The sequence below is a fragment of the Armigeres subalbatus genome, chromosome 1 (genome assembly GCF_024139115.2).
Source record: "Armigeres subalbatus isolate Guangzhou_Male chromosome 1, GZ_Asu_2, whole genome shotgun sequence".
NCBI lineage: Eukaryota > Metazoa > Arthropoda > Insecta > Diptera > Culicidae > Armigeres > Armigeres subalbatus.
This window is the reverse complement of record NC_085139.1, coordinates 261185511-261199841: the sequence shown is the minus strand read 5'-3', so window position 1 is coordinate 261199841 and position 14331 is coordinate 261185511.

Genomic DNA, 14331 nt, shown 5'->3' with positions numbered 1-14331 from the left:
GTCGATTCAGAATGGGGTTACCCGAGCAGGAGCGACGACCTCGATAACAGAAATTGGTATGATTTAGCCTTGCATAAGAGGTAAAATACCAAAAAATAATACCAAAAACTTATATGCAGAATACTTGAGGCATACCATGTTTAGATGTTAGATTTAGATATTAGTTTTTGGTATTATTCCTTTGGTATTTTACCTCTTATGCAGGGCTAGTTTATAACAGAGTAGGGTATAAATAACAGAATTAAGTATTATTGAGCCATTATCTCCTGCTTGGGTATGTCCTAGTAAGTGTTAATAGAAAAATTTGTATAAATTAAAGAATTGACAACAGTTTTGTGATTTTGTTCAGCGGCGCAGCAAAAATTTTTGATAATATAAAGTATGGTTCAAGTTTAAATTTGTTTCGAAATTCCGCGGAATTCTGTTAAATTTCGTTAGAAGCTAGTTTTTCTCTTCTCGAACTACCTGAAATGAAATTTTTCGATTCACCTGGCGAAATCCAGGTCAAAATTCACAATACATCAGAATCTATGCGTAATTTAAAATCAATGATTTTTTGAAAATTTCTTGTAAACCTATGAATTTGCTGATTTTTTAGATTTTCTTGCTGAAACACATAAAACTAATACATTTGTATGAACACATGCAGAGAGAGCCTTATAATTCAAAACAATTACTAAAATATAGAAGTTTCTTTTTTTTTAGTCAAAAAATTTGAGTCGTGCCTGCATTGCATGAAACTGGCGATATGTTGCAGAGCTTGCTTCTAACTAGCAATCGTAGACCTGTTTCACTTAAGAGTTTCATAGACGCCTCATTCTGACTTTTCTGGCTCGAATTCTATTTCTTCCTGTTTAAAATCCGGCGGCGAGCTTCAAAAACATAGTATTCCATTCAAACTAAAGGATAAACTTCGGATGAAACCCGTACACTTTTAATTTGCCCTTTTTCACATAGGGGGAAAGACGGCTTTGGCAGGTTTTGTTCTATTATTGGCAGGGGGGTTTTTATCGACCAAATTTTATGAAATTTGGCCACAATATTCTTTGATATGCAAAGAATGTTTAGGCCAAATTTGAGCCTAGTCAGTCATAAAAAAACCCCTGCCAATAATAGAACAAAACCTGCCAAAGCCGTCATTCCCCCTACTTTGACGGGAGGAAAATAGTTTTGCGTCCGTATTTGGACCTAGTTTACTACGATCCTTTGTTTTCGGCTAGCTCTGAAATTCGGCTGAAAGTCATTTGGCCGAATGCCTCAAAGCCGAACAAACCATTAGGCCGATACTCATCTGGCCGAAAGACCTTTTTCTCCAGAAGGGCCATTTGTTCTAAAGGGTCACTTCTCACTCCTTATTTCTGACTTCTCGCTGTAAAAAGTGAGAAGCGCGAAGTGAGTAATGCGACGTCTCACTATTCGCTTCGCGCTTCGTACTTTCTGCAGTGTAAAAGGGTCACAAATGGCCCTTTCAGTCAAGCGATCCTTTCGGCCAAATGACCCTTTCGCCCAATGGACCTTTCGGCCAAATGACCGTTTCGGCCAAATGACCCTTCCAGCCAAATTACTCTTTCGGCCAAATAACCCTTTCGACCCATTGACTCTTTCGGCCAAATGACTCTTTCGGCCAAACGACCCTTTCGGCCGACCGAATAGATTTCGGTCTAGTGGCATTCAGCCAAATGGTCCTTCCCCCCTAGAAGAGATTTGTTTGCCACTGCTCCGGGAACCACATCACTCTGTATGGTGTTAGTTGTTTTCTTCAACACTGCCGGCTTATGACAGTCAGATTTTACATGACCCTCCTGCTTACAGAAAAATATCTCTTCTCCAGGCCATCATAGTACAGACGAGCTCAGAAATGGCAAATGTAGTGAATAGATGGGCGATTTTTATGTGGACGCCGCGTATTCCGCTGAACACAGCGTAGCCAAAGTCTGAAGGATATCGTTCGCAAACATGTTGTCCTATCACACCAAATTGCCTTAGTGCTGCAGCGATGTCCTTATTTTGCTCCTTTGGAGGAAGGTTGAACATCCTCACTTACGTGAACAGTCCTAGGGTGGGAGTAATACGAAGAGCAGGGATTCTAAGATTTTCACGGAGTCCGTCCAGTTATTTGGTTTCGCCGACGACATTTATATCATGGAACGTAACTTTGAGAGGAAGGAGGAAGCCTACATTAGACTGAAAAGTGGAAAAGTGAAGCTAAGCGTATTGGACTAGTCATCAATACGTTGAAGACGAAGTACATAATAGGAAGAGGCTCAATAGAAGACAACGAGTACAACAAAGTCACCCACCATGAGTTTGTGTTGGTGGTGACGAAATCGAGGTAGTTGAAGAATTTGTGTACTTGGGCTCACGGGTGACCTCCGATAACGATACTAGCAGAAAAATTCGTAAACGCATCATGGCAGGAAATCGTACGTATTTTGGACTCCGCAAAACGCTCGGATCGAATAGAGTTCGCCGCTGTACCAAACTGACTATCTACAAAACGCTTATTAGCCCGGTAGTTCTCTACGGACACGAGATCTAGACGACGCTCGTGGAGGACCAAAGCGCACTGGGAGTTTTCGAAAGAAAAGTGCTGCGTACCATCTATGGTGGGGTGCAGATGGCGGACGGTACGTGGAGGAGTCGAATGAACCACGAGCTGCATCAGCTGTTGGGAGAACCATCGCGAAAATCGGAAGACTGCGGTGGGCCGGCTCGTAGCCAGAATGTCGGGCAGTAATCCGGTGAAAATGGTTCTCGACAACGATCCGACGGGCACAAGCAGGCAAGGTGCACAGCGGGCATGGTGGATCGATCAGGTGGAGGACGACTTGCGGATCCTCCGCAGACTGCGTGGTTGGCGGTTTCACCAAACTGATCTTCATTTCAAATGTGCTCTACTATAGCACCTTCCGAACCTCGATCTGTTTCCTATCTCGTTTTCAGACTTCTAGCGACGTGCTCGAACAACTATTTCCTTTGCAGCCAAGTCAAATTTTGAAATCGCCCATTTTGCCTAAATTAAATACTAATCGATTGACGTAGGACCACAACTTGCGAAGAAACCAAATTTGTGGGATAATCATGTTAAAATTAATTCGTGACTTGCGGGGATCAGCCCCCTCACTTTTCCCGCTGTCGGTGACGATCGAGAGCGCAGCAGCAGCAGCAAAGTAAAATCCACATTTCGTTGGCGAGGCGCCGTCGGCGCATGAAGACTACCATTGCGTAGAAGGAGGAACCGCAACAAAGCGCGCATCGCGAGTCGCGACCGCGGTGTAAGAGACCGGCATCGATTAGATGAGCCGTGGGTAAGCGTCACCCTCTCTACCATACCGTAAGCACATGGTAAACGTCGTCGCCATCTTCATCGGTAGAGCACGTGCGTAGGCTTTGTCCGCTCATTAGGCCGCCTGCCTGCGTCACCGCACCGTTCGTCAACCAACCAACAGCAGCGTCCCCGTCGTGGAGCTACTACAACGGCAACAATAATATATGAGAGAGGCTATTTTCCTATTAGTCGATCCCTATTGGCCCTGACGAAAGCAAGAAATCAAAATGGGGGCCGGCTGATGCTTTTTTATTTCATCCAGCAAGGGATATAGGATGTCATTTTTAAAATCCTTATTAAAGCGTAAAACACATTTTAGCCTAAAATTGTTCACTTTTTTGGGTTAGAAATTTAATTTACTTTTATATAGGTAACACGAAAGTTGAATTATTTTGATTAAAAAAACATGTGTAGATAAGGAGCCTAACATGTAGTTTTTCAAAATTCTAACCCTACGTATTTAAATGTTTTCAACATATCACTGTTAATAACATTTTAAAATATACTTCCTATACTTCACCAATGGCTACTAGATTCTTTTATTCTTCATTAAAGTGATTTTTAAATAATTATAAACTTCATCACTGATAGCTACTGCTTGGTGGTACACGTGTGAATTTGTTGTTCCGAATTTCATATTTGTGATTTTTTATATTAAAAACTTACTCACTTGACTCCGAAAATAAGTATCATGGAAAAATTGGATTAAGGCATACCGTCGTCGGGGGTGACAATTGGTCTGGGGTGAGAATAAGCCAGCGTCCTGTGCTCACCGACAGTCTGGAGGTCGGAATAAAATCATTCAAAAAGGTCTCTTATAATTCAGTTTTATTGTTCTCAGATACACTAAATCTAATCTACAAGCATTTTATGTAGCTGAAACAGTGACCCCCATTCATCCCCATTTGAACCACTGTTACTCCCGAAGACGGTACCTAATAACACCTCGAACACATTTTTTTGATTGCTATTGATACTATTGATTGATTGTACATCATTTACTCTATACATCATTTACCCCATTTAACCTATACACATTGGTGGAGCCAGAGTTCTGGTAATGGTAATGGTGGGGCACCAGTAACTTTAAGGTCACTCCTGAAGGAATCCAAGTTTGTAAGTGCTCGCGTTTTCGGGGGCACACCACTCGATACGGAAGCAACGCACAACTGTCATTTTCATTATTTCACGCATGCTGCGACGCAGCAAAGCTAAATCAACAAAAATGACAGTTGTGCGCCGCCTCTGAATCGAGTGATGTGCCCCCGAAAACGCGAGCACTTTGGAACTTGGATTCCGTCAGGAGTGACCTTAATACACACCAAGTCTCACTGGCGTATAAAAACACAGTTTCATGTTAGATTCGGAAATATTCGAAAATTAATGCGTTGGCTAATCTCATTTCAATTCTCAAATTTCAGAATAAACATTCAATTTGGTGGGTCACGTGCCTATACAAAAAAAAAATTCCGTGGTAAAAACTACTATTTAGTAGACTACGCTCTGTTTTTAAAGCTTTTAAAGAAATTCACCACTGTTTCAGTTCATTTGACAACATTCCGCATGGGCCTCAGTTGATTTTTACTGCGCGCATGGTAAAAACAAACGGGTTTGTTATCTGCTGAAAATCGTCGGTGCATATTCTTAAAATAACCCTCGGAATTGTAGTTTCGACTGCAATTTTTTTTTTTTGCGTGTATACACTAGCGCCGTTAAATTATTGAATTGCAGACTAAACTTGCTTCCATAATAATGGTTCTTATCTGTTCTTACAAACCAAATGGATTTTTTGTTTTGTGAAGTCTGCCTCAATAAATTGTCCTATTCCGCCTCAAAAAACTAGCGGAAATCATTTTGTTCAATGCAGGTTAAGTTATTTGAGGAATACATGTTGGTTCGCTACCGATATTTGCCTTGAGTAAAAAAGTCTCTGAGGTCATTGAATGTCTCATAAGATTGTCACTATAGAACGTTGTCAGTTGGCCATTTAAAACATTTCACATGATGGTATAATTGCAAATATACATTACCAGGTGACAGATGGTGTTATGTTGTTGCGTATTTGTATCAATGTGGTTCAGCATAAACACTAGTTATATCTGCTGTTCAATATAGTAAATTTTCTATGTTCCTTCCACACACACGAGGTGGAGAATAGCCTTGAAGAAATTTAAAGTAGCTAAATAGAGTTTAGTATGGAGACACAATGAAAGCTCTTTTATTGTTTTGAACTGAAGAATGAGTCAGTGGTACAAAAAACCTATTAAATATTTCATGCATTTTTTATCCGAATTTTATATCGATGAGATGCGTAGTTGGTGAGAATGGGTGATTTGTCCTGCAAGGACATTTATTATACTTTAAATGTTGCTACCCCATCTCTTTCAAACAGCACCGCATCTTTAGTACACACCAGGGTTCTGGTGTTCGGTAATTATTTTTACAGATCTAGCTCAGTAAAATATGATTTTACTGAGAAATCAGTAAACCAAATGTCAAAACTGATATTTTTACCGGTGACCCAGTTAATGGAAATAAAATTATTGACGACTGCAACAAATTTATTGATTTTTTCGGCAATTATTTTTTGTTCGGCAGTACGGTAAAAAAAAATACTGACACTGACCGTAAAAAAAAAAATTTACCGAACCCGTCAAATATGCTTACAAAGTTACCAAACACATCTGTTACCCAGCAACTGCAACTTGATAACAAATTTAGTCGCCATTTGCATTACTCAAGGTGTTGCGGTTTTATCTCTAGCGTTGTTTTGCTTGAGTTTGCTACGCTTTCCGATATTTTGTGGTAAACAATAGATTTTAAATTCTTAAACAAAACACAGAATTATAAGATCGCAATTCCTTCTTTTTTTCACTCCTCTTCTTTCTTCCCTCAAAAGCGGAAAAAGTGATTTTATAATCGCTTAATTTCCACCATACGCTTACATTTAAAACTCAATTAGTTATTACACATAATACTCATTTCCTGTTTATAATATTATTTCAGGTATTAGTTTCTATTTTGAATTTTTAACTCCAAAAAAACATCTTTTTACCGATCGATCGGTAATACAAATAAAGTTTTACCGAAAATATTGGTAAACTTTTACCGGCATCCTGTTATTTCGACACGGTTGTTTTATAAGGGCCGATGTCGCAAACGTAAACAATGCCTTTTCCTGCAAATTCCTCAACAACTAGGACCGCTCCCAGCTAACAACCACTTGGAACCGCTGGCGCTCCGCGCCTTCTATCGAACGGAAGTTGAAAAAACCACCAGAAGTCTCTAATCTTTCTGAAATCAGCAGAAGAAGTCAATGTTTACGTTTGCGACTTTCGTCCTTTTGAAACAACAATGTCGATTTTATTGACGGAAATTACTGAACACGTCGTTATTTTTTTACCGAACAAACTGTAATTTTTGACATTTCATATCAATTTCTGTTTGCTGAGCGTTCGGAAATTCAAAAAATTACCGGACTCATTACCGAACGCTCAGCTGTTTGAAAACCCGGTAAAATTTTACCGACCCCAGTAATCTGAGTTTACTATGTACAGGTGAAGACAAATTGGAAGAAGCACTCCGCGCCCTATTTTAGAAATCTAAGACTGCCAACATATTGAAACCCTATTGGAATATGAATTTTTGCTATCACGTTGAAATCTTAGCTAATGTTTTACCCCAATTCATAATTTCTTCAATGGATTAGAATAATTAAATTCTTTGAACAGTGCTAATCACATAAACCAATGTGGTAGGATGGATAATGCACTGCACACTCTTCTTAATAAGAAATGCAAAAATGCTAAGCCATGTTTACCAGTATTAAATATATCCTTTTAACAATCTCAATAGAAACTTGCATAAACACGCAATAATTAAATAACTTTAGATTTGTCATGCTATTAGTAATCTATGGTAAACTACGACGAGCAGCGATATCATTTGAACCTCGCTTCATACCTCCCATGCCTAGGTAGGTATATTATTCTCCATCCGCATCGCTTGCTGTCCGTTGCAATGTTTGCCGGCGCACCGCGATGATTCAATTTTTCTATCATCTTCACCACTCATCGCCAATCATCATCGCATCCGATCGCAAATCTCCAAATTCTGCTGGAGATAAATCGAGGCCGATGCAAAAGCAGTACGAACAGTACAACACTTTTGCACACACCGGAGTCACTCACCACATGGTGATGAATCAAACCCGAAGCTAATGCAGTACGAATAAATACGAAACATATTCATACAGGATTCACTCGTCAGCTTTAGGAAGATGTACACGCTAAAAATGAACTACTCAAAATTGAGTCGAATCCGACTCATTTTCATTAAAAACGGGACAACTCAAAATTTGAGTAAAAGATACTACTTCAATAAAATGATGATTGCACTTAAACTAGGAGTCTGTTTGTCGTAAAATGCACTTAGATAGATAGATAAACTTGATTCGCATCTGTCATATTAAAAATTGATGGAAGGCCAAGCTTAACTTTCGCGAAATCGTCATTTTATTGAAGTAGTATCTTTTACTCAAATTTTGAGTTGTCCCGTTTTTAATGAAAATGAGTCGGATTCGACTCAATTTTGAGTAGTTCATTTTAAGCGTGTATTTTGTGCGGTTCATTCGGGATGCATCGTTTATCGTTCTTTTCCTATTTCGTTCGCAATATATGAGTGAATGCGAGATACTTGATGCGATTTCCAGTAACCCTGTTCACCATGTGAGGCATTCCACGGGGGCATGTCAGTCGATCCTGAGCGACCATTTCGAAAATATTTGAAACTCTGCACAGTTTTTCAATTTCATCTAAATCGTCATTTTTCGATATCAAATCTTCATATTGAGTCACGACTAACTTTTCAAAAGGGTGTATGTGAAAATGGTTCAAAAATATTTAAAAAGCTGCACAGCAAAAACGGAATGTTCGATTGTTATGATTTTTTCAGCAAAGTTAGACAACTAAATGGTGATTCTTAAGAAAATGTGGATTGCCTTTAAAAATATCATTTTTGTCACAAAAACTCAAATATCTAAAAACCCTATCTTTTTTGAACGTAATTTTTTTAGGGAAAACGGTCCATTATATTAGCTATCTACCATAAAAATTTGGTGATGGTAAACTAATAAACAAAAAAGTTATGACATTTCAAACATTTCACAATTTTCACATTCAGTAAAAAAAAAATTTTTCTGTGTAAGTTATTTCGAGAATTGCAGTTTGATGCAGATTTTATTGTTAAGGGACGTGATTTAAACAAGTTGTTTTCATGATATTTTGATTTAATTATTCATAGCATCTATAAGAAACTTAGACACGATCCAGTGTTGTGATCAAAAGTATTGATAGTGTCATAATTTTCATTGCACGTGACTGGCGAAAAATTCTTTTAATAGTGTTGAAACCTGTTGATAATAACGTTGATAGAAACATATCAGAAATGTTATTTTTAAGACAAAAGCTGCAAAATCAAAGATTTATATACACGTGTACGTCTATAGTTTACCTGCAAAAAATATACCTCTTAGAGAATAGACTTTATGATCGGGAGGAAACGGGTATCTTCAACAACAACAAATGCATGATAGGTACATACCATGACAATGCTCACGAAAAAGCAAAAAATTACTACTACTAAGGTTGTTAAAGATCTTATAGTAATTTTTTTCTTCAGTCAAGCAAATGACACCAAACTAGTCAGTAAAAACTTAAAAGTGATTTTGTTTATTGAAATATTACGAACAACATGAGTAGCCGCTTTCTCAACTGTTGTAGGCCGTTTGATGGAAAAAGTGTTCAAAAGAGTTACGAAATCTCACCGAAAGCACCATAGATAAACTGAAAGCGACTGGTTATGCTCCAATGTCCACATTGAATACAAATTTACGCATTTGCACGTCCTGCCGTCTAAACGTTGACAAAAGAGCAATCTGTATATCATCGGTTGAGCAGAGCGCAGGAAGTTCGAAAACGACAGCAACTGAGGAATTGCCAGATGTATCGACAACAACTGAGGAATTATCAGAAGTATTAAGTGCTGAGAGCCTTGCCACCGTACCATCAGCGAAACCTGTTTCAACAAATCAATCGGAAGATGAGTGTATCCAAAAGGTCAACATCGAACGCTTTAACGAGGGCATAGCTGGGATAAAAGTGACTCCGATTAAATGGAGTAAGATGGACTACCTTTATTACCCGGAGATAAGATACCGTGAAATAAACGAAGCTGTACGAAGAAACCTCTTCAAATTAGGACCTGATGATGTGGAAAATACAGACTACGATGAGGTAATTATAAATATGAAGGAAAGGTTCTCGAATGCAGCCACGACAAGGAAAGAGAAATTATTGATTTTGTCGATGCTGCCAAGTTCGTGGTCTATTCAGGATGCCATTGATGAGTTCAAAACCAATAGAAATACAGTAAAAGAGGCAAAACAATTGAAGAATAACTGTCTTTCAACCAAAAATACTAGGTCTAGTACTGCATTAACAGATGAGACAAAAGAAATAGTAGTTCAATATTTTGAAGATGATGAAGTAAGTCGAGCTATGCCTGGTCAAAAAGATTATGTATCAGTAAAAAGATGGAAAGCGTCAAGCAATCCAAAAACGATTAATGATGACGACTTTGAAAGAAGCGTACACACGCTTCAAGGAAATTCACGATAATATTAAAATAGGTTTTTCCTCATTTGCAAGCCTTCGGCCAAGGCAATGTAAGCTTCTTTCCAATTCAGGAACACATAATGTGTGTGTGTGCACAACCCATGAGAATATTAATCTTATTTTACATAGTTTGAAAAGAATCAATTTAACATAGGATATTAAAATGTTCACTGGTAGTCTTTTGTGTGAAAATACAACATCAAATTGCTATCTACGATCTTGTTCGGATTGTCCAGATTCTTCATCATTGGAAAATACTTTATTCGCTGAGTTTGAAGAAAAATATATTGATCAGTTATCATTTGAGCAATGGGTGACCACGGATAGGTGTGACATAGAAACTATTGTAAAACCTGTAGATGAGTTTGTGTCATATTTTTGCTTGAAATTAGAAAGTTTAATCCTCACGATTTCATTAAAACAGAACAATCCAGCTTTTTAAAAATACGAAAAATACATTTACAAAATGGTGAATTTTAGTCATTTGTGATTTTCTGAAAATTACAGCTTTGTATTGCAAGATGAAGTGCAGTCCCATCACTGGAACGTACAACAAGCTACAATTCATCAATTCGTTATTTATTTTAATGGAAGTACGCAAATTGAACACTTAAGTTTTATTATAATTTCCGAAGATTTAAGACACGATTCAGTATCCGTAAACTTGTTCATTGAAAAAATGATTAACTTTTTACGCGTTGATAAGCATAAAGAAGTCAAAAAGATATCGAGACCGCATCGTGCTTTCGTGCTGTGCGGTTCTTTCTCTCTTTGCGGAAGGAAGTTTTTAATACTACCCGAAGCTATTTTAATTTCAACGGTGCTTCTTAGCGCTATTTGTACCCACTGATCCCGTTACGATCTTTGCAAGGACCCGTGCCTTCGTTTTACGTTGGACCCGTTTGCGGAAGTAAAATTCCGACAAGCGGTGGTAATCCTGCAGGGACACCGTTCTGGGAAAACCTCTTAGAAGGTCACGTCTCCACGCTCAGCAATGAGTATTAACAAAAACAAGAGGAAGGGTGAGTCTCTGAATTCTCCACTTCCTTCAAAGAAACAAGGTTTCAAGACCGTCCTGCCCAAGCGCGGAAAAAATAGAAGGAAGCTGGAGAATTCAGATATTCCTTCTAACTCTAATATCGGAAATAATTCTTCTCCAATCGAACTGAGCAATCAGTTCGATTTGATTAATGATGATATTGAGCAAATCGAATCTACCTCTAGCCCAGGTGATTCGATTCATGCGAAAAAGCAAAGGATTCCGCCAATTGTGGTATCTGTTGCCGAGTTTTCTGGCTTCCGGAATGAGATTTTGAGTAACCTTCAGGGGATCAAGGTTTCATTTCAGATTGCTAGGAAGGGTGACTGCCGCGTTTTGCCGGGATCCTTTGACGATCGCAAACGTCTTCTTCACTATTTAACTGAGAAGCGCCATAAATTCTTCACATACGACGACAAAACTGAGCGATTGTTCAAAGTCGTCTTGAAAGGTCTCCCCAGTGATGACAAATCACTGGATGAGATTAAAATTGAAATTTCTCAATTACTTGGATTTTCACCAGTCCAAGTAATTAAGATGAAAAAGAAATCTCACTCTGGTACTTCCCAGAGGGCATTTCTCAAGAATTTTATTTAGTTCATTTTAACAAAAGTAAACTAAATAATATGAAAAGTTTGAAAAGGCCTGTCTTATGTCCCATGTCCGTGTTACATGGGAACATTTCCGCAGGCCTGGGGGAAATTTCCAAAACCCTACCCAGTGCCGTAAGTGCCAAAAGTGGGGTCATGGAACCAAACATTGTCACATGGATGCTAAATGCATGATTTGTGGTGGAACCTCTCACGCCAAGGACGCATGTCCTGTGAGAGAAGATTCCAATAAATTTAAGTGCGCAAACTGTGGGGGCAATCACAAATCCAATTTCTGGGAATGCCCTTCACGCAAAAAAGTTTTGAATTCCCGTGCAAAATTGATGACGGGAAATTCCAATCGGATCCCAGATTCGACGGGTAGAAATTTTTCAAACGCTCAAATTTCGAAACCGGTTACCGGTCGAGCAATTCATACCCACCACAATTCACAAACAAATTTTGCCGCTCGTCAACGGGTAGCAAGCACTTCAGTAAATTCCAATTTTTCCAATGTACCTACGTATGCAAACATCGCTGCTGGTAGACAAAATTTCTCTTCTCAAAATGAGGTTTATACCCATGTCCCAACGGAAAATAACGGTCATGTTGCCGATTCAGGTAGCATGACTGCTTCCGATTTTGATTTTTTAACTGAACAATTGCATCATATGATTGATGCAATGTTCAAAGCAAATACCATTCCTGAAGCGATTCAGGTTGGTATAAAGTACACACAAAAAATTGTTATCGGACTCCGTTTCAATGGATCCAAATAATTGTGTGAAAGTTCTAAATTGGAATGCCCGCTCTCTAAAGGGTAAGGAAGATGAATTATTCAACTTCCTTTCAGTTCATAATGTGCATATTGCCATTATAACTGAAACGTATTTAAAACCAGGACTCTCCATTAAAAGAGATCCAAACTATTTTATCTACAGAAATGATCGTCTTGACAGCGCCTGTGGTGGGGTCGCCATTGTCATTAATAGACGTATCAAACATAAATTATTTTCTTCGTTTGAAACCAAAGTTTTGAAACCTTGGGAGTTTCTGTTGAAACAAATTTTGGTCAATTTTCCTTCATTGCAGCCTATTTGCCTTTTCAATGCAATGGGCAGCAAAAGAATTTGTTGAAAGCTGATCTTCAAATTCTGACTCGCAACAAATCAAAATTCTTCGTAATTGGTGACTTCAATGCCAAACACCGTTCATGGAACAATGCTCAAAGCAATTCCAACGGCAACATTTTATTTGAAGATTGTTCTGCGGGATATTATACTATTCAATATCCCAATGGCCCTACTTGTTTTTCTTCCAGTCGAAATCCTTCTACAATTGATTTAGTTTTAACGGATTCAAGTCAGCTGTGTGGCCAATTGGTAACTCATGCTGACTTTGACTCTGATCACCTTCCTGTGACGTTTGAAATCTCACAAGAAGCCATTTATAATCCAATCAGCTCTACTTTTAATTATCATAGAGCTGATTGGGATTTATATAAAACATATATCGATAGGAATTTTGATTTTGATATTCCTCTCGATACCAAAAGTGATATTGACAATGCGCTCGTATCTTTGACAAATTTAATTGTCGAAGCCAGAGGCATTGCAATTCCGAAATGTGAAGTTAAATTCAACTCCATTATTATTGACGACGATCTTCAGCTACTGATCCGTCTTAAAAATGTGAGAAGAAGGCAATACCAAAGAACTCGCGATCCCGCGTTGAAAGTTATTTGGCGAGATTTGCAAAATGAAATTAAAAAACGTTTCGCTATTCTGAGAAATACCAACTTTGAGAATAATGTCTCGAAGTTGGATCCCAGTTCGAAACCCTTTTGGAAATTAACAAAAATTCTTAAAAAGCCTCAAAAGCCATTTCCAGCGCTTAAAGAGGGAAATAAAATTTTATTTACAAATGGCGAAAAGGCTCAAAAACTTGCTCAGCAGTTCGAGAGTGCCCATAATTTTAGTCTAGGTCTCACTAGTCCAATTGAGGATCAGGTTACACGGAGCTTCGAAGACATTCTCAATCAAGATAATATTTTTGATCCTTCGTTGGGAACTAATTTGGATGAAGTGAGATCTATTACTAGAAAATTTAAAAATATGAAAGCCCCGGGTGATGATGGTATTTTCTACATACTTATCAAAAAACTTCCTGAGAGCTCTTTATCCTTTTTGGTTAATTTATTTAACAAATGTTTTCAATTGGCATACTTCCCAGATAAATGGAAAAACGCCAAAGTTGTTCCAATTTTGAAACCGGACAAAAATCCAGCTGAGGCTTCTAGTTATCGCCCAATCAGTTTGCTTTCTTCAATAAGCAAACTGTTTGAAAAGATTATTTTAAATAGAATGATGGTTCATATTAATGACAATTCTATTTTTGCTGATGAGCAATTTGGTTTTCGCCATGGGCATTCAACCACTCATCAGTTATTAAGAGTTACGAACTTAATTCGGCTCAACAAATCTGAAGGATATTCGACTGGAGTTGCTCTTCTTGATATAGAGAAAGCATTTGACAGTGTTTGGCATGAAGGTTTGATTGTAAAATTGATGAATTTTAATTTTCCTCTGTACATCATTAAACTGATCCAAAATTATTTATCAGATCGCTCACTGCAGGTAAACTACCAGAATACTAAATCTGATAGATTACCTGTAAGAGCTGGTGTCCTGCAAGGCAGCA